Here is a 22709-nt window from a genome sequence, read left to right as displayed (position 1 = left end):
TATTTTGCAGTTTCAACAGCTTGTGGTGAGACTGAAGGCAAAAGGAGACAAGAATGCAGAGGGAACTGACCTCCCTCCAGTCGCTCCTGTCCTAATGGACTATATAATCTCCACTATGGCAAAGGAACAGAGAAGGCACTTAGTGAGTTACTCACAGCTCCCTGTCCCCTCCTCCTCCTCTTGGCCCCCAGCTTCTCAGATCTTTCTATTAAACTTTTAATAGTGGGGACCCCCTCACTCAGGGCAGCACTGCAGTCATTCATTAGTGTCCACCTAGGGAACAAATAACTCCTTAGCTGCACTGTAGGTGTCCAGCTTGCTTTGTGCCTCGAGGGGGATTTGTAATCGAAACAGGGAAGTGCAGGAGCAAAGAGAAAAAATGGCCAGTAATAACCCGTGAACTCGCCTTTCATTCAGGTAACACAGAAGACACATGTTAATGATTTCAGCTTAAGTACCAGGCAGAGAACTAACTGTACACTAACCAGACAGAAAGCACCTGCATGTGCCAATGTAGCCAAGCAGGGACTTCATGGAGAAGGGACAGTGAGAGGTAACTTGCTCAATCTGCAGGGCATTGTTGTGTATCTCATTGTTACTCATTTGCAAAGTCCCTTTTCAGATTTCATCCAAATGGTTCAACAAGCTATGATTTTTCTCAGGTCTTGTGTTTCATCCTTTCTGCACAAGAGTATTTCTGTAACTGAATTAGAAGAACCTATGAATACAGAGACAGACTGTTATGGGCTACGTTATGTAAGACCTTTTTCAGACATGAAGGTTTAAATTGCCAGGAATGTCAAAATAATTTTTAAACACAAATTAATTAAAATATAAACAAAAAATAAATTAGTTTTACTTTCTATAATTTCTGCCCAAAGATATGTGGGTACAAAACCAATCAAACATTCCTCATCTAAACACTCCCCTTCTTTTGTCTCTTTTAGCTTTTTGATGACTACTGGCCCCAAAAGGGAGAGAACGCCATTTGCCCATCTTGCCAGTATCATCAGATGAACACATCAGCTTGCAGCATGTAACAGGCAGAAGACAGCAAGAGAAATATGAGAGAAGAAAGATCTCTTTAACAGAGAAAAGACAACTGTAAATACCTTCGAGGACAATGTTTCCTTTTTCATCCCTAAATATTTGCAATCAATACAGCTTCCGTATTTTGCAGGCTAATCAATAATGCAGTGACAGTGAAAGAGATGTGAGGGTCTTTTTAGCAGCTACAAACTGGCAATGATGCTTTGATGGCTCCTACCAAGGATTTATCATTTATTGGATAATCTCCTGCAGAACACTGTGGGGCCTGAGAATTTAATACATAAAATGGCTATAGGAAGGAAACTGGACAGATGATTACATTTTGTSTTAATGTCCTTATAGCATCATGTACCAAGAAAATCAAAGGTAAAACAAAAGCATGGTACCATGTCTAAAAGTATGAATACAGTATATGAAGACTGTTGTTTGGGCATTTAACAAAGCTAAGCAGGTCTGTAAGAGGTAAGAGTGGGCAAGGGTGTTACAAGGAACCACAATCCTGTTCTTCTGTTGACCTTCCCATGAGGGACTGCAGAGGGATTTTATTATTTTTTAACTATTATTATCAGGCTCTATTACAAACTATTTCAGAGCAACACACAAGCTAAATCTCTCTCCCTTTCCACACACATGCAATTCACTTACTTCAAGAGGGCCATTTCTGTGAATAAAATGAGAACAACTTGCCCCTAAGTAAAGAATCATGTACAGTGCTTAATGAGCGGGAACAGAAGAGGTCAATTTTCTGAAGTTTAATATGTTTTCATCAAAATCCAGACCTTGGCATCTGGCTCAAGTCACCAGAACATTTACTAAGATGTGCCATCTCTGGGGGAAAGGATGCTTCCATTCAGATGTCTCCACTGCTACACAGGACACTGCAGCTCGCACACAGCAGAATCCTCCCAGGAAATGAAATACAGGCTGTGCACGGCAGCATATTCTGACAATACCAAAGCCCTCCTYCTTCTCCTTAGAGGCCGTGATGTAGGGCGCTAATAATTAGCTCAACAGCAGTCAGACAACATGTAAAATCTCATCAGTTCACCTGCCCAGGAACCCTCTAGGCCTGAAAGGACTAAAATTATTCCTTACCACTTCTCCCTTCTCACTTTTCTTTCACTGCATAAAGCCTGTCTACATTTCCTGAGGTTTGTATTGTAATTATTTACTACTTCCAAGTAATTATTATACATATATGCAATTCTACTTTAATAAAAAAGGTATATTAATAAACACATACAACAACATATCCCAATTGCTACTGAAGAGACTTCTGAGCATCCTGCATTACATGTTACTAGTATGTATTTTTCCAAAGAACATATCTAGCATTTTCAGTTTTTCATACAGCCTAGCCATAATTGTGGCATCATTAACTTTTTTGGTTTTTTTCACACTACATGTTAAGACATTGTACATCTGCTCAATTTCCACAAGAAACTACCTAAGTGTAAATACAAAATACAAAAAACATATGATCATGTATGGCTTATCTTTAAGTGTTATAGCCCTTTACAGTCTGCCATTACAACATTAACTAGCTTTTAGAATACTATACTAASAGCATGTTAACAATTGCTTTTGTTATGCATCCATGCATTCAGTATTTCCAGATTCTCAGATATTTAACCTTTTCTTCTTTGCAGTGTGCCCCCCCCCCCMMAAAAAAAGAGGTACACATGAGTCTATTCATGACTCTGGAAATCTTCATGTTAAATTAAAATAACACAATTGTACAGTTAAAATAGTCAATTCTCAATGAAATAGTCAAGCAACCTTAAAATAACTCATTTTCTGAATTTGTTCCATTTGTTTTTAACATACAATTTGTAAAGCTGGTTCAAAATATTGTGCCAAAAATATCTAGCCAAAACATGACAAAATTAATGATAAAATTAACAACAAAATTATGATCTTTTACAAATCACAGAACCCAGTTCAATGACACGTGCAGATTTACAACAAAGACAGTCTCACAAGACCACAGAACCCTTTAAAAACCAGTATTTCTGCCACCTTTAACAGGCTTTTGCAGCTTGGTAAGTAGAAATCATTCGTATTTCATACAGCCAATAGGCATTAAAGCCCCCCCCCCCATATATTTCTCTTAAATTACATAAATTGGAAAATTGTTCATTTCCTCTTCTTCCAGTTCTGTTTTCATGTATGATGAATTTAGAGATGTTTTGATGAAAACGGGCAAGAGATTATGCTACATACAGATAAGCCTGCTGAAAACAATTCAGTGAATTAAAAATTACCACAGACTTCAAATGACCTTTTGTATAAACAATATATTCCCATATTTTTGACATGTCTTAATGATTATTAGAATTTGGATCAATGAAAACAACTGAAGAGTAAAATATTTAGCATTTGTTTTGTATTATTAACAATTTCAGTGTTCTATTTAGAGATGTTTATGATCCCAGTTCTGGAAATCTTACTCAGATGAATAATCCTCCCTTGTGCAAGTATTCCAAGTGAGAGCTGCAGCACTGATTCTTTCATTCTCATATGAACACTAAAACACATAGACAAACGATATGGATTAGCTTAGGTAGTGAATGCCTTGTAACTGGAGTCAATGTGTCTCCGTAGAGCGCTCACCCGATGAGTACAGTACTGCAAGGTTGAATCCAAAGCCCCGACAAGACCCAAGAGCTCTACAATACTTTTGATGTAAGCATATTACCATCAGTATTACACTGTTCGTACTAATTCCTCCCCGAAGACATAAATTTCACTGTCTCCAACAACATCATTATGTGCATAAATACATTTTCAATATTATGCTTCAACTGTTAATTCTAGTAAATACAAAGATCATAGAATGAAAYGTATTAAATTTGGGGTTAGCTCTATGATGAGAAGACCTATAGATACATCATTTCCACCCTAAGCCCAGTTTTTAACTAAAATTGGCAAAGTAATGTCCAGGCTAGGAATTTTGTTCTTTATTTGTAAAATATGTTTTGTTCATTTTGATATGAAATAAATGGAGAATTACAACTGTCAATAATACTTTCATGGCTAGCAACTTGTTTGGTTTTGAAAATAAAATTCTGCAAACACATATAAAAATACCTTTCATAAGGATTTTTAAATAACACATGAAATAAGTATGAAGCATCATATAAATAACATTTGAAATAACATGCATTTCCAGTTCATAACAGATACAACTATTGCCAATCTTTCTCATGGGTACGCTTTCTCTTTAGTTCAAATACATTATGGTTTGCATACAAGCACATGGCTCTTCTGAAATTTTAAGGATCCAGCCCTACAAAAACCCATATAACTTTAATCACAGGTACAGTCCAACTCAGCTCCAAAGCTTCTCATCTCAGTAAAGCTATTTACATGTTTGTACAATCAAGCCCTAAAAAAAGGCACATATATACATAGAGAAATAAGATTTGTTTACCTATTTCACAATGTGGCATTTTATATTGGACAAAGCAACAAAGGAAAGATGACTTATTCTCATGTGTAAACTGAACATACCAACCATCCTACCATTTAATAGATTTATTTTATTAATAGCACATATTTAAAGTCTTCAATACAAGTTTCTTTTGAATGATGAAAGGCTGGTAAGTTCTTAAAAGATAATAATCAGTACTGCAGCAGTTCTCTGATGGTCTGTAATTACCCAACTGTCCACTAATTTGAATGACAGCAGCAAACTACCACTCACTGTTAGTTTATTTTTATTTATAACTTGTACCTTAGGTAAAATTCCATTAATTACAAGGAAAACAAATTGCTTATTCAACACACTTCCCATACAGGTTTATTTTTTTTAATGTATTAGTCTAGCTGAGATATACATGACATTTCAAATGGAGGTTAAACTGAAATAAATAAATAAATGTAATTATGTGAAAGCAAACAGGATTCGATCACATTCATTTCTGTATAGCATTACATTTTCCTCTGGCATGTATCACGAATAAATACTGAACCACAGGAATGCCAGAAGGCTACAGATTTTAAAACTTCCTACTGACTTGAAATTCGACGATATAGCACTGTACTCTTAATTTTATACGATTTGCCTGAGGTAACATCTTGTGTAATTGTTCTTAAAATAATTACCTGTAGAACTGCTTAAAATGGAGGGATGGTAGAAGGTTTGAAGGTCACAGAGTTTCTGCTTTACTAATAAAAAGCTACAGAGGAAGCCCAGGTACTTTGGAGTGGCGGAAACATCAGACATGTCGAGGCTGCAGTTGGCGGCAGGACCGCGCCGACTGCCCCGCGGCGGGGGGCGCCCTCAGCGCCATGCCGCGGCGGAGCCGCCCCCGCCCCGCCTACCCGCTGCTCCTCGGCCCCCCGCGAGTGCGCAGCGCCCGCGGAACGCCCGCCCTTCCCGGCGGAGCCTCGCCCAGCCAGCCCCGGGAGCCCTCCTGCCCTCGACGGCCCAACGGCCGCGCTGCGGCACGCGCCCTGCCCGCGCCGCCTCACCTCACGCCGCTCTTCAGCCCCGCCGCCATTTGCTCCTCCTCCTGTCCTCACAGCACCTGCTCCGCCTGTCGACAGGTCCTTTCCTCGGTGCCCCTCCAGCCGCCATGTGCAGAGCCTGGCGCCCGCCAAGCCTTGCGGGCCGAGCCGTTCGGGGGGGACGCTTCCCCCCCGGCCCCTCCCGCCGGCGCCAAGGCCTCGAGCCGCCGAGGAGAGGAAATGGCGGCGACTGGAAGCGGCCGCTGAGGGGCTTCGGCGGCGGCGGGGCGGCCGCACGGCTGGCCGGGAGGGCAATGCGCCACCCGTTTGTGTCGAATAGTGACATGAAATCAAATACTTTTATATACATATATAATACACACACGCACACGCACACTACATGTATTAAACACCATTTCTTTGTATCTTTCTTACAAAAAAATACCAGTTCGTGTGTATGCAAAACCAGGCTGTTCCTGAGTAGCGCAAAACAAAGTTATCCTGATCTAAGGTCAGAGCAACTTCAAAAGCAATTATTAAAGGATAGGACACGCCAAAATTAATACCTGTAATTTCACAACCTTTTATAAAGGATTTAAATTTCAAAAAAAAAGTTATTTGTAAATGTTTTTGTATGCTTTTCTCATATTCTGCGCTGCTTTAATTTTACTACTGCACAGCAACCCTTATGTGCAGCTCTTTGAAATAAAGAAGAGGAAACAAATCATTGTACACCAGAAACGAGCCGAAGGAGCCACCAAATTTCTGTGCTGCAGACAAGGGATGTCAAACCCTAATCCTGCTTCCACCAGTGGCAAAAGCGGGGTGCCGCAGATCTCAGTGGCAGCAAGGGCAAGCTGTCTGTGGCAGCTGGGCTTCGTAAACCAATTACTTGGTGCGGTGCGGATTCTGGGACAAAATGAGCTCATTGCACTCAGCAGAAATTAAAAAAAAAAAAGTTTTGATGCACCAAACCATTTCAGCTATTTTTAGCTTTTGCTGTAGCACAGGTCTTCTAGAACTTATTTAAAATAATATATACATTTGAAATACAAAATAAGGCTTCATACTGCCAATTTTACACCCTACTGATTTCAACTAAAGTTCTATGCAAGGATCAAAAATTAACATTATTAGTATCTAATCAACAATATTAAAATACACAGCCAAATAACTAACCTCCTATGTGCTGACCAATAAGTAGTCTTGATCATGGTTATTTGAAATAACATAAGGTTGGAGTAATTACAAAAGGAACAAATTTTCTCTAAGCAAGCCAATACCAGGACATGGGCTGCTTACCTCTCCTTTAGGGAAGCACTGACCTTTCTTCCCGCTTTGTTATGAAAGTGTGTGGATCAGCCCGACCTGCCTGATTCGTGCCTCGGGTGGATGTTACCCGGAGGGATGCCAGCAGCAGTTTCCCGCAAGACGGGCTCCTCTCTGCATTTGCAGCAGCGTCTTGTGTACAGGCTAGTCGCAGTCGCAGTCTGGCCCATATAATCCATTAACCCAAACAGAGATCAGGTCCTGGGAGAAGTCTATCCCATTTTTTAAAAATGACTTTGTTGCCAGCATTGTAAATCTAGCAATAAACTGTTGGGAAACTCTATCCTCTCTCACATTTAAAAGAGCTTGGCAGAAATCAGATATTGGGGGATAGAGAGACACAGGGACATCTGTCTCCAAATAGTTTAGGTTGAGCTTTTCTACCTGGAAATAAGAATGTATTTTGTACTTTTGAATATTTATATAAATTGTATTTTTATAATGTTATTTTTACCATTATTTCTATACACTATATTTCTGTATGGTCACTTGGTCACTTCCATGTTACATGTCTTGCAGTTAGTAAGAACAAAAGAAGAACTACAAAGCAACAATACTCAAAATAATTTTAAGAACTGAAGCTGGAAACATACAAGATAAATGAACAGTCCTTCATTGGTAACAACAGCAAATTTGAAGGCAGGGAGCATGAGCTATGTTTTGCTTTCCTTACATTTATAAAGCAGTATGATTGATGTCATGTGAATGGGGAGAAAAGGATTTAAATCTACTGTTCTTTTTGTAAGTATATTTTATGTAGATAGACTAATTCAAAACCAGTCATCTTTACCTTTATAATAAAGTTCTAGTATGCAGGAGCTCTAGCCTTTCTTTTCTCCAGTCACATGAACCTTGTCAGGGTTACAGTTACATATACCCTGTCATATGGCACAAGGGTCAGTATCTACCACTTTCAGTGGTGTAACAGTGCTGTTACAATATTCAAGCACCAAAAGTTGCAGATCAGAAGTTGAAAATTTTGAGGCATTTATGAGTGAGAACAGAGGTTTCTAATTTGAAATGTGTGTGACCTTAATAGAGCATTTGGGGGTTCAGACTGCTCTGATGTATTTGCCTAGTACTAAAAGTTTACAATACTCCCTTACCTTCCAGTTGCAGAACTACAGATTGATTTAGCTTATCTGTAAATTTTAAAGAATATGATAGATCTCTGATAAAAGCAAAATTTCATGACTATTTGAACCAGTACCATGCAAAAGTCTTCCTTAATGCAAAAGCAGAATGAAAAGAACCTTCATCTAAACCCCTAATTCCAGTCATAAATTAGCATTTTTACATGTTTATATTTATTCAGAAAGCCCTATAAATCAGAATGATTCTATACTTGTCAATGATAACTTTGTTTATGTAAAATAATCTTATAACAGGACACCAGAATAATCTGTCTTAATCAAAGACAGATTTATATCCATACTGTCCACTCATTCAGGCTGTAAGAAACACATAAAAATGTAGATATGGCATTGTTATAAGACTTGCATACACATTTGCCTTCTTTATGTATGATGTAATCATGAAAACATCATCTGCTCCTGCTCCCATTGAAATCAGTGACACACTGTCATTTACATCACTCATAATTGGACCAGAACCTCTTAATCATAAAAGAGATATCAAAAATCGTGTCCAGCTTTTGAAAGATCCTTACAAATAGGTATCATATATATGGCTAACTCTGAATTCCACAATGTATATCACTTTTTTCTGCATAATTAACCCATCAGATTAGAAAAAAACTCAGAAAGTATGAACATACACAGGATTATCTAAAATAATCCATAATTAATGCTTAAAATAATACAACTCAGAAACCTGGAGCATCTAGCAAATTTTATCAGTAAATTACTTAATAAATGGCAGTATTAAATAGAAATGGAAGACCGGCATGCTGCAATATATCCCATTTTCTCTGGTGGGAGTTAGTATCTTACTGTTGAGCAGTATTTGGAGCAAAACACAGGTGCACTCTCTCTGAAGCCAAAACTGAAGCCAACCTACAATAATATAATTACAAAAAACAGTTTGGCCAAGTATAATCAAATCTTCAACCCTTATCCAGAAAAAATATCCATGATACACATGATGATGTTGTTGATGGCTCTGAGTCTTAACATTTCATCAGCCCTTTTAATTGAAGCAATATTAATAAATGAACTGACAAGGAAACATTGAAGAAACAACATAATATATTTTAATAGCAATATTATATAATTCAATGCAAAAGTTTAATACATATAGCATAGTTATCTAGTTATGTTTTTGTACCAGCATCAATGCATTATAGAAGGTAAAGTCAAGAGCAACTTGAATTCTGTATATGGGTTCTGCTTCAAATAAAAAGTCAAATTTTATTCAAAGTATAAAAAACAACAGTATAGTTTTACTGAGGCAGAATAGTGCCATAACTCAAGAAAATTAATGCCATGAGCAATTTTTCCTCTCATTTTGACTGCAACAGTCAACAAAATAAATGAAGAACAACAAAAGAGAATCAGTGCAAAGGCCTAGAGAGTAACTCCCATTTTTTAAGCTATTAATTTTGTGGTTGGTGTCAAAGGCAATGACAGTAAGCACTGAATAAATACAAAACTTCTTTGGGATTGCTATTTTTTTCAAGATGAAAAATGCACTGGCTTGGAATGTTTATTTGAACCAGCTGCATGGTATTACTATAGAGAGTCAGGAAGTTAATATATTCTTTGGAAGTCCAGTATCATAATAAGTTATTCTAGCAGCCATACAGAATGAAGAGAGGACATACAATGTGATTTGGCTGCCCAAGTGCAGACGCTGCATATCCACTCCTAAATTCAAGCTACACAGCAGCTATAGGCTATCAGCCCTGGGTCCTGCAATAAGTAGAAGAGTGGGGGGTAGAAAGATGGGAGAACTCGAATCAATATTGACACTTACTAATACATGTAATGGGACTGATCCTCTCTAAGATCAACAGGATGAAATCCTCTGACATCCCTCATGGGACAGGATCAGGCTCACCATGTACTACACTTCTTTTAACTCATTACAGTATTTTATTCTGGGCATTTGTCCCCTGCATTTTATGCAACCATGACCAATGTCCTTACTGGTATAATGCTGGCGATATAGCAACATGTTGTGATATGAAGCACTGGAAAGTCAAAGAAATCTCTGTTTTGACAGAAATTTCCATGACAAACTAATGTGGAGGGTTGTGGGGTAGGAAGGGATTCCCCTCAGATATTCTGGTTAAGAATGGCCATGAAATCTGTTTATAGTCTGAATCTCTCTCATAAAACCATTAATGGTGAAATCCTTCATACCACTACAATCAATCTCTCTGTAACTGTTTAATAGCTATGCTGAGGCAAATCAAATTGTTCTCATAATCAAGGATAAAATACAACACATTTTGCAATCTATCAAGTAGAAGACCACTTACTGGTACTATTAGTATCTAAAAATGAACTGCCATGCTTCAGTAATATTAATTTTATGATATGATGTTTAAAGCAAATTAATTTAAAGTTACTGCTGAATTTCAAGGCTAGATGTGTATTCTTACRGAAAGATAATGCAGGAATGTAAGTTATGACACTGCAACATGTAGGCATAATAGGGTAAGTTAAAGTTACCATACAGATGTTTTGATTTTAAGACTGCATTCCCTTACCCTGGCTAATATTGTCACAATCTTCTGGTTGCCTAAATATGGATTATTGTTATCAGCCATATCCTATCATCCTTAGGCAACTTTCCCAAAAAGGCAAAGGGGAATTTTCTTTGAGTGACAGATGTAGAATAGTGACAGATGCAGAATTCACCATTATTTATCCTTTCTCTGCCATGTAAAGTACATTATAGAACAGCTATGGAACTTCTTTCTAAATAAGGGCAAAAGCCTCTTCTCCAAAATCCTACTTTTACCTAATTTTTCCATCTTCATAGAGCAGTATAGACATTAACAATCAGCTGAAATCTAAGAATGAGTAAAGATTTTGTCTGAATTTATTTATACCTTAAAATGTCTTACACTTTAAACTAATGCACCTTTACTTTCTTTAAATTATATAAACAGTTTATTTTCCAAGATGTCAACATGAGCTATAACATAGCTTTGTTAATTTAAATAGTCTATCTGTTAAATATATAAAAATGCAAAATGAAGTTATTTGCTAGTATAATTGGCACAGCTACATAAATCCCAAGCAGCTTTACCAGCTTGCGCTAAAAGATATTTTGGCCCATAATATTAGTCTAATACATTTTTCCATAAATAATAGTTTAGGTGAACAAGTACTCTGGTATGTGCTTACATTTCTAAACAAGTATTATCTACCTGATATGACAACTCTTTTTAAGTTATTCAGGTATTGTGCTACACTCACAGACTATTTAAAAACTGTACTAGATAACACTCTTTTGGGCACAGTACAACATATTCTAAATTCTGCCCATTTTTTTCAAAGTACTGTAATGATAATATATACTGTAACACCTATACAATTATATTAGGTTACTATCATAAAATGGATGTTTGACTCCCTTTCTGCATGCAAAATCCTCATGGCATTATTCCAGCAGCGAATGGCACTGTGATTCTAATGATGTGCCTGGATGGTGGGAAGCACAAAGAAGGACCTTACCTACCTCCGTGCCGGCCCAGCAGGGCCAGCACAACTATCCCAGCCCAAGGAGCTTGGTAACTTTGGTGGCACAAGCAATTTATAACATTGGGAAGTTCCAACGTACAAGTAGTAAAACTTACCAGTCACCCAACCCCAGCATTGTTCTTTTCTCCTGCTTTACAGCCACATTCAAGAAATTCTGGACTTCCTGCGAAATGATGGGCTCCAGTTGTACTCTGTCCCAAGAGATGCGGGGGAAAACAGACCAATCCCACTGTTAATGGCTTCTTTGCACTTAGGATCAGGCCAGGGGCTGGGAAATGAAGGCCACTGTGAAACAGGGCAGAGGAGAAAGGTTTCTGCCAGTTCTCCCTGATGCTGGGAGAACTCCACAGATGAATGCACTCTTTTTAGCATACAGCATGAGAGAAAATCCTACCACAGAACCTCCCAGGGTTTCCAGTCTCTTAAATGGGCTTTGCCTCAGAGAGGATGCCTTGACAGGAGCAGATGTGATAACAAATGACCTTTACAATTGCACCCTGAGAGCTGTTGACTATTTCCTGAAAGCTGTTCATCCTCCTAGCTCCTGACTTCAGTTTGGAAACCTTGATACCCTGGCATACAACTAAAAACAGGTCAAAATCAAGAAAAGCAGTAGAACATAAAACTTACCACCAAAAGAAAGAGGGGTAAAAAAAGAATACAAACATGTTTTAAGAGTCTTTCTTTGCATTTAAAGGTAAAAATCATAAATCTAAATGCAATGCCAAAACTCAGTATTATATTTTCTTCATCCAAAAGTCAGGAAAAAAATTCTGAGATAAACAAAAGTCTATCAAATGATAATACAATAAAAATTAGGTTCAAAGCCAATTAGTCTTTATTCCAATCCAAATTAACTCAAATCTATAATTTTAGATAACGTAATCCTTGCACATTCCTATCAGCGTGCTCAGATTTGTTGTGCAACATGACAAAATAAAGAGACTCCTTCCAAATTACAGCTTACAGGGTAATTGATGCACACACGAAGCAGTGCACCTAGGGAAATGCAGAGCAGAGGCTATGGGTGCACACGTGTGGCTGTGAGCATGACAGAGGAAGATGGGAGATTGTTTATTTGTTCCTCTTTGACTTCATCAACTACAGTGAAAACTTTCTCAGCGCTAACTTCTTGTAAAGCTCCTTGAAATCTAGACTGTGACCATATCCCATGACTAGCATGGAGCGAAAGTCACATTTCCCCCATATGCTCACTTAGGTTTATGTTGATGACTTCAGGCTGTCTCAACTAAGTCTTCTCAGAAAAAAAGGCTGAAAGAATAACAACACACTCACTGGCATTCCATTTTTAAGGCAAGGTTGGAAAAAAAACTGGCCCTGTTAATACAATGATATGCTACATCTCATTCATTGCCTGTGAGAGACAGAGAAGAGAAAAAGGGGAGGGGGAAGCAGGAGACAGAATGAGACAGAAAGCAGAAGCAGAAACAAAGATGCGGTATCTGGAGACAGAAAATGAAAGGAGGGATGACATCGGGGAATGTGCAAAACATGCCTCTTCCTACATTTGTTAAAACTAAACACACAAACTATCTTAAAAGCTGAAATAAAAAGCACAGACACATTTGATTTTTTTCTTTCTAGCAATGAGATGATTTGCTCAATGATTTTTTTCCCTGACAATTCCTGTGCTTTCCCTGCCATGCCTTCTCTTCTATCGTCTTTTCTCTATGTCTCCTACCATACTCTTTTGTTCCTTTTTCTTTGCTTCTCTAGGTCTGCTTCTTTCTTCCTCTTCTTTTCTTCTCTTGCTCTCCCTTGCCTTTTTTTTTTTTCCTATTCTTGCTCTCCCATGTGTTCCCTGAACACATGAAGAACATGAGCACAAATAGTGGAAAAGCATTTTTTCTCTGATGCTCCTTTTCTATCCCCGTGTGTTTTTCACTGCTGTAGCTCTGTTAGGTTTAAAATACACATAGGGAAGCCACTTGTACTCCCATGTGTTTTAGAACTATCTACAGTAGCACACTGCAGGAAAAACATGTGGGAAGGGAATGTGTCGGAAAAGTTGCTTGTACTCCCTCCAACACGTGGGCCACATTTAACAAGGTCAAGGGACAAGTGTGGCTCACAGGCATTAGTTTGACCGGTACTATAAAAAGGATCACGCATTCTTCTTTCTTTTACCTAGATACACTTTGCAGTTAATCACTCACCAAAATACAGCTTACAAAGTTTCAAGTGAGTTACTTTTATGTTTAGACTAGATGACCGGCTTATATTTTAGGAACAGATTAATAGATTTTTTTCCCTGATTTGAAAATTCCAAGATAATGAAGGATATAAATGTAACAGGAGGAAATCCTTTTCTTTTTTTCCTTTGCCTTTCATCCTGTGTGAGGGCATCACACACGTTGTTGTTGACCAGCCAAGGGGATGCCCATTAAACTGGTTGTGTTTCTAAGACAGATTCTTTCAGTGGAGTGTCCCTTCCAAATTTTTCTGCTATGAGACCAAATTCACACAAAATGTCTGTGAACTGTTGGTTCATGTTATACATATTTTGACACCTTTCAGCTGGCTTTCACAGCTTTTCAAAGCACCTGTTCCAATATAACCTGTCTTACTGGCAGCAGCCAATACCAGTAAGACCCTTGTTTTCTTTCCTCCTTCATGTAACTATTTCTAACAACATACATGTCAAAAATATAATACGGTGAAAGGAGGCAAATGGTGCACAGTTCTCCTTGATACTGGACCACACTTTCTGCAGAAGAAATTATATTCGCATTGTTATAGAGACCAACTAAACTGCTCTTGCCTGTCACTTACCTCCTAGGGGAAGTGGTCCAGCTAACTTGCAAGTGGGCCGTTTGCCATGTGAACAGATGGGCATAGGGATCCACAGCCAAGAAATGATGGATCAAATTTTGAAATTTGTTGCTCACTCTTCACTCTAGTAGTGCCTAATTGGCCTCAGTGGAACTTTATCTCTGTAAAAATGGTATAATGGCAACAACATTTGACTGTACAAATACATATCACATATAGGTGCTGCAAGCAGGACTCCCGACTGACAGAATCAGAATGACCCATCAGTGAATATCTGTTACAAGCTTATGCAGCTCTCTGAGGTTAACATGCTGTTATGGGAGGATACAGTGGAATTCAAGGGCACTATCTAATACGTATTTTGAACAGTGGTCTAAGATAAAATCTTTTGTCTAAAAAGATCCTTTTAATAAATAACATAACCATTTAAACAAAGAACTGGTTCACTTATGTTTTATAATAAGCATACAGTAAGAGGAAGTAAGATAAGTTTTTCCATGATGTACTGTTTCTAATATATTGTTTAAAACTGTTCTRTCATATATATAACAAATCTTACTTATGATTTAACATATGCAAATTGACAAATGTTAAATACTACTTAACTGGTTTTAATAAAATAGGAAGAAAAACTTTTTTTTAGAAGAACATTGTTTCTCAGCTTTCTAAGTAGTGCTGTGGCAGCATACATTCATCTCAAATTCCTGTGTACTCAATAAAAATATACAATGTGAAAACAATGTAGTTTTATCCTTGCATCTCATCGATGTGCTCATTTAGTTCTGTTTTGGTATCCTCAGCACTTTGAATTATTACCAAAGAAGAAGCATTCACTTTACCTCCAAAATTTAGGACCCTTTGTAAATATAGGATAGCTTTGTAAATTTAATTCTGACTTTCTGTTAGCATTTCTGCCATATCAACATTGTCTTACATTAGCTAATTCCAGCAGTTGCAAGCCAGGATCTTAACATTTTTGTTTATACTGTAATGAGAATCTCTTGCCTTACGTCTCTTTTTAGTGTACATTTTGATAGGTTACTGACAAATTTGCAAAAAATATTTCAACAAGAGCTGAAGAGCTCTATGAATGTATCAGTAAGAAGTGACGATGATAATTAGTGTTAAAATGTAACCTCTGAAAATACATTGTATTTGTTATAAAATGATACATACAATAAAAGTAGATAAAATACTTTTATAAGTAGCTACACAACCACATTTCATTAAATATCTCAGGAAAAAAAGCAATTTCCCAGGGTCTCTTCCAATTTTTTTCCATCACCTCAGGCCCAATGCTATTTTGTACAGGCAGATTAGGGTAGCTGATGATTCCTATTGATTTAAATGTCGTGCTAGGAAGCCTAAATCCCCAAGAGCAATAGAATCTCCCCTATCACTATCCTACTGCTTATTGACCTAATTCACTAACCAACCATCATGGCTTTCTCTCACAACAAATAAATCTTGCATGAAACAGACAGTACATGGACACTTGTAGTTTTCCGTCATGTTACCAACATAATAAATTTAAGGTCACCAGAGCATTCCTCTTTGTTTTGCAATATTGACCATGTCATTTGCCATTAAAAAGTGGGCAAGAAATCACAACTGTATTTTTACGTCAAAACTATTTCTACAATCTGAAATAAACTTGATGTTGTATAAACAGTGCACACTACTCAGCATGTGTAAAATGCCATTTATTTTAATGCTGCGATTTGCCTGTGAGTTACTGTTAGCTTTGCTGCTGAACTGTTCCAACGGTTGCAGTGTTATACCCACTAGTTGAGGTACTACATATACTAAATGTTTACTGCTCAAAATTCTAATAATTAGTGAAATTGCTCTTTCATTACTTGAGTCAAACAAATAAAGAATGAAACCAGGTTTGCTCTGTTATTCTGTTTCTCACAGGGCAATATTTTAAATTAAGCCTTTTAACTTGGACATTGTAGATACTTGCATCTGAGCTTAACTCTCGAGTGATTTGACTGGGTCGACTAATACTTTTGTTTGTAAAAGCCAGGCATTTAAACTTGGTGGCTCTGTAGAATGTGTTCGTCACTAGATATGAAATATGTTCTAAAAGAGAACACAAAAAATATAATATACTTTTTAACAAAACTACATACTACTTTGATAGACAGAATTTTTTCAGAGAACAGGCCTAATTCTGCTCCCAGAAAAGTCAATTAGAGGAACAGAAAGGTCCTAAGTTACTAGTTCCTCATCAATATCAATTTAAGCTTTTATCAATGTAATTATAAGCAGTTAAAAAAAGTGATAAATACTAATTTATAATTGTTGATATTATCAAACTAAAATCATTTGTAACCACACATAAGCGTGCCAGATTTTTATCACATTATAAAGCTTAACATAGGTGTTACAAGAAACATCAATGAGCTACGCAAACTACGTTTGCTTCTGGTTAGATAAGTATGCTTTGTAGTAGTTGATACTCCCTCTAGATAATGGATATGGGCCAGATTCTCTGCTGATACAAAGCAATATAAGAAACTTGAAGGGAGATGTGCTGATTTACATGAGCTGCAGATCTAGCCCTAATATCTTTAGATGCAATAAACCGTCTTATATAACTCTATTTCCTAAATATTACTCAGCCATTCCTTACTATTGCCAAAAGGGAACTGCAGTTGCCAACGTCTGCCGGATTTTATTTATCAAAGCTTCTTTTAAGGCATCTATCATTTTGGCATGCAAGCCCTGCTCTAACACCAGAATCAAACATTTTCATAAAAAGCAGGATTAATTCTAACAACAACAACAAAAAATAGCACTTAGCGCTCTCTCTTGCTATAGTATTTGTTACATCTTTTTTAGAAAACTGCACATTTTCTTATTAGATTTAAATACTTTTTCTGCCTGATACTGCTGAACCATACAAATGGAATTAAAAGTATTATACCATTCATCTCTCTGAATACTGGATTACTGATAACTCATTCTGTTTATATATTTGTATTTATCTACTTCGATAAGGAACTAACTAAATGCAGAGCTAAGAAAAACACATTTCTGTTTCTTATATAAACACAAAATTATTTTACCAGCTAGGTCCTATGCTAAATAACATTTTAGTGTCCTGACGTTAAACATCTGGACACAAATAGTATGTAAAACATACAGGCTAATTTTCCTTTGAGGTTTATCTATTTTTACTTACATTTGCTGGATGTCAGCTTATAATAATTGCTCTTCTATACACATCTCTAGCACTAATGTGACAGACTGTGAATGCCTCTTGAAAATAGAGCGTAATATCCTCCATACAAGCTTCCAGCAGTGAGACTACGATCTTTTCCCTAAGTATATGAACATGTAAAAAAGTCTTACTTAAAACACTGTCAAGTTTCAAATGTATTTGGCTTACGCTTTAAAAGCACATAGAGATTAGACATTTCTCAATAAACCTAAAAAATAAAGCTAAATGTAAAGGAACTTTGAGTAGTGTGTGTGATGTTTGCATCTGAGTGCTGCCTGAATAGCATGAAAACAGCGCATACAACTTTGAAATATCCGTAAATTATGTCAGATGATCTGAAGGGTAGAAAAAATATCAATCTAAAATCTACTACAAATAGATGTTGCTTACAAAGAAAGAATACAAATGTAATCATTAAAAAAAGCATTTCCTAGCATTTTGTTGTGAGCATGATAAAATATATTAATCTGTGACACAGGACTAGACATAGAAGTATATCAGCAGTTCTGCTCAAGCAGCAGGAATCTTTTTGTATTTCTCCATTCACCATTAAAGGTGTGCATCTTTTATGTAGGCCTCATTTATAATTCTCCATAAATTTAGTCAGACACTATAGTTTTACCTTAAGGAAGAGCAAATACATTATGAACTATATAGCTTTATTTCCCTATAGGAGACCAAAATAAAATGATTGAAAATTTAGTAAATACAGCAGTTTCACTTAATTTATAGGATTAAAAATGTGTTAAAACTCACAAAAAGATAAAACTATCTGAGAGGATGTATTATGTAGTACATCATAACAAAGCTTGCTTACACGCCTATTTATTAATAATTTTTTTGCAACCTTAGACATAGAGGTGTACAAAATCTCAGTAGGATTTTATTTGGCATATAAGATATAAATACAAATACATTTAAAGACAGTTTTGATTTAAAATGATCTGATTTTTTTTCAGTAAAATTAAGGAAAAATTGAACTTTTAAGGAATGTAAGATTTTCCTGTATTGTTACAAATCAGAAGAGCTATGATGTTTTAAACAAGTTCTTCTCTGATTACCTCTGGAACCAATCTCACCTCAGTACTTAAATAAAGACTGAAACATTAATAGCTTAATAGTATATAATTTAAATGTGAAAACTGTAAGTTTTTTTTAAAAGATTTTTTATAGCTTAAGAATATATGCCCATTTTCATGTATGAAGGAAAAACAAAAGATTTTAAGTTTTGACAAACAGAACATACAAACAAATCAGAATGAAGCTAAACAAAATGTTAATAGGTAAGTCCTTCTTGCCTTTTTTAAATTAATATAACTTAATTCCAAAAATACTACCTAGCCATCAAATATGTTTTCAGGTTAAACCTGGAATAAAAATGTCAAATACCTGATCAAAAGCATATTCAGCTACCATAGTTTTTATGTTAATGAAATAAATCAAGTGCTTTCATATATTTAATTAAAAAGTTAATCTGCTGATCTGTTAATCAGTATTATTTGTGAGTAAAGGAAGTATGTTTTATTGAAATAAACCTTATCCATAGCCAAACAATGCATTTATTGGAATTATATTTACAAAAAAAAATCTGGAAGTATGAATTTTTTTTTTTTTTTTAATATGTGACAAGTACTGCACTTTCACCAGATATGAGGACTGTCTACAAGAATCATACCAAATTAATAATCCAGGCATGCCTTGGTTCAAGGCAGTATTTTGTGTGCTATATTTAATTTTTGTGTCAGTGACAGTAGAGAAATCTTCCTCGGCCTTTTGGGGTGTGCATATTCTTTTTCTTTGATGTCAGTGACTGATGCATGCATATCAAGTTTTTTTTTCAGATAGGAATCAAGTAAAAAATAAATTTGTCATAAATAGTTACTTATTATTTACTGTTCTTACCTATTTCAAAATTTTTTTCAGTAAAATATACTTTATAATAAGGCTCACTATTTACTTAAAAGAAAGACTCTAGGGGCATTCCATTAACCTGTGGATGAAACTCATATTGAAGTCAATAATAATTTTGCATAAAAGCAATGCTAGAAATCTCATTTTAGGTTATAATCTGCTAACCCAGTGGAGAACAATACATAGAAGACAAAATGCTATTCTGAGGCATTTCAAAATACTTATCCAACTCTTAAATTTTATGAATTAGTGCTCTGGACATGCTAAGTGATTTGCCCCTTCATTTTGAATGGTGTTGCATTATTTTGTTTTGACAAAGCATATGGTGTTAAAAAATACTAGCCTGAGTGGACTGCGGTAGTTCATTTCACTGATTAATTAATATTCAGATGTTAATGCATTTCTTTTGTACTTTCTTTCTTCAATATACAGCTTAGCTTCCTCTTGGAAATCATAATGAAAAGGGTGTACGTACTATGCGCAAGCAGCAAAACAAAGCTAATGTCAATTTGTCAATCTGAAACCCAGTCTCACCCCCTATTTGTGGGGGAAAAAAAGAGAGAGAAAAAAAAAGAAAAGTCAGGCTGACAGGCCGGGCAGGGGAACTGAATATATAAATTTTGTGATGAAAATTACTAAAGGACTTAAAAGAACCATGTAACCCTGCAATGAATCTTTAGCAGTTGCTTTGCCTTTAAGCTAGATTTTAAATTATAAATTTCAAAATGCTATAATTGTGGAGGGAACTTTAAAGAATAAATTTCTGTAACATGCAACTATGCCATATCTGTAGATTTYTAACTTTCTTAAAATAACTATTCTTTTTTATAGCTCTGGTCTCTTTACATTTGTAATTCTGCAGTTCAGAGTTTTGTCCTCTCCTCCATTTTATGTTTTTCTTCTCCTCCATTTTATGCTTTTTTTTGTGTATAGTGTCTATATTTTAAAACTATATAAAAACATAGCCTTATTTTGTCTACCCACCTTTCTGTTGTAATGCCCTTCTCATTTCTGGCAAAATTAAAATTACCAGCAATTCTGTTGCCCATAGCTCTGAAGCTCAGAGTTCACCAATTCAGTGCTATTAATTTTTATGTCAAAGTATCAGACCAGGAATATTACTTCAGAACATACAGTAACAATCTATGTGTTCTTTCTTCATCAAATCACGAGGCCTAATTGTGTATATAAAGAGTGTATTAGGATTAGGGCCTGATCCTGCAGTCAGTGTAATTTTCTTTTTACTTCAATTGGGGCATGATTGAGACCTAAGCATAAAAACTCCTGTTTTTACAACAGAGTGACTGGACAACCCAGAGTGCCAGGAAATCCAGAGGTCAGAATGACCTGATTACCCATGTACTGCATCAGTACTGAAGAATAATCATACACTGCCATGTAGACAGTTGATCTTACATAAAACAATTATAATACCACAAAATGAGAAAAATAAAAAATTCCAATGATGAACTCATGTGATTCAAATATTGATAAAACCTGATTTTATCACTCCTACTGGAACAAAAATTTAACAGGCTTCAACAGCAGGACTGTTAGATGACTGTTTATAATTAGTCAGAAGTATGAATATGAATATAAATACCAATACAAAATTCTTAACAGCTTTTCAATTAAATCTGCTACCAGTCAATTACCTTGAATAGCTCGGATGAAATGAAAATTGTAAATTCAAAGCTCTTTTCTAGTAAGGAGTCCAGTCCTCTGATAGCATTGTCATCAACCTACAAATGGATTGCAGCATAGGTCAGCAGATGATCAAAGCAGCAGACTATAGTCACTATTTTTAATTAAATGACTATGGAATATCTGACCTATTCTTATTACCAATACTATTTAAGACAAATAGCATTAAAAATAAAGAGGGAAAATGCTCTTCTCTGTTTTTCTATTATTTTACATATTTGGAAATAAGGTCAGTTGTTTTTGCACTGTCTTGTGTTTTCTGATATATATCATTAACTTCCTCTGATACATATCTTTTTATAGAAAAAAGGAGCATCTTTTTAACTTTATAAAATGTGATTTCAAAATCACAAAAACTGGAAGGGGCCTTCAGCTTTTACTATTTTTTTAAGCTGAGCAGATTTCAATATTGAGTTGCCCTTTAAGAAATGTTCTGCAGAGAAGTTTGTTCAGTGAAGGCTAAATTATATATTAATGCTGTTGTCCATTCAGAATAGCAAAGCACAAAGGAAAATATGATATCCAAAACATTTGGTACACTTCAAATTGGTTTTATTCAAAGGTTTTATACATCACAATTCATGCAATATCATAAGGCCTTTACCTAAAAGTTATTAGATCAATCACCTAATTTGATCCACTCCATTTAATTTTTTACATGTAAAATATTAAATTAAAAATGTTTGGGGGATTATGACAATTTTTAAATATATAAATAAATATTAAGAGGATAATGCCTCACCTCAGGAATTTGACACAGAGATGTCTTTAGAAAATCTCTGTATGTCTCTACTAAATCATCAGTAAAGACTACATTATCTTAGTCCACACCAATATTTATATGTCAGAATGTGCAATGCCTTTAAAAAAATGATATAGGAGTCTTAGTTAAAGAATTATCTCGAGTCTATGCTCCCATGTCAGCTAGTCATAGCTATGGAAAAAAATTAAACAAAATACCATTTGATACACATATCTAATGGTAGACATATCTAAAAAAAAAAAAAAAAACTTCCTGGGAAACTGATGCAATTCTATTCATGGCTTTCTGAGTTACTAGACAGTAGGTCTACTACTTAAGAAACATAGCTTTGTTTTGTAGACTCTTGCCTAAGTTGAAAAGCTTCGCACGTCTTTAACAAGAAACATAAGCACTGTTGAGAATTACTGAGAAATAAAGTACTGATGAGTTAAAGGAATTTGCTGTAATAAACCCTTCTCTTTACTGTAATAAGAGCCAAATCCTTCATAAAATTAAGTCAGAAACAACATCGTCTCTGACTTAAAAAAAAAAAAAAAAAAAGACTAATGGGAAAGCCTTCAGCAACGCAGGCACAATTTGCTTTTCCATGGGTACGCGAACACTGTTCCGTGACAACCCCGAAAAGCTCAGTGCAGCCATACGGGGTGCCCATTTGCGATCACCGGGAGATAACGCACCTACAAATGCATGAAAACTCCTTCCGCCAGCGCTTGGGTTTGAAGGCAGAGAGGTGAAAGACGCTAACGCGGCGCGCTGAGCAAGGCGCTGCAGGGAGGCAGCGCGAGCAGGACCCACGGCGCGAGCC

The 22709-nt window shown here is 36.0% G+C and overlaps 1 long non-coding RNA gene across 3 annotated transcripts; it reads right to left on the bottom strand.

Moving 5' to 3' along the window:
• Positions 1–2707: 2707 nt before the first annotated feature.
• On the bottom strand, positions 2708–22670 carry LOC112965702. Of its 3 annotated transcripts, XR_003253364.1 has the most exons (6): positions 22582–22670; positions 21093–21179; positions 17488–17626; positions 14298–14458; positions 11600–11789; positions 8666–8846 (listed from the first exon to the last, which is right to left on the bottom strand). It is a non-coding gene; the product is annotated as an uncharacterized LOC112965702 (long non-coding RNA). The 3 variants fall into 3 exon arrangements; XR_003253365.1 differs by lacking the exons at positions 8666–8846; positions 17488–17626 and adding an exon at positions 2708–3577; XR_003253363.1 differs by lacking the exon at positions 17488–17626.
• Positions 22671–22709: the final 39 nt, after the last annotated feature.

This window comes from Apteryx rowi, unplaced genomic scaffold (assembly GCF_003343035.1).
Source record: "Apteryx rowi isolate R43461 unplaced genomic scaffold, aptRow1 scaffold_222, whole genome shotgun sequence".
In the NCBI taxonomy this organism is placed as follows: domain Eukaryota; kingdom Metazoa; phylum Chordata; class Aves; order Apterygiformes; family Apterygidae; genus Apteryx; species Apteryx rowi.
Note: the sequence above shows the minus strand (reverse complement) of the source record. Positions and strands in the feature narration are given on the sequence as shown.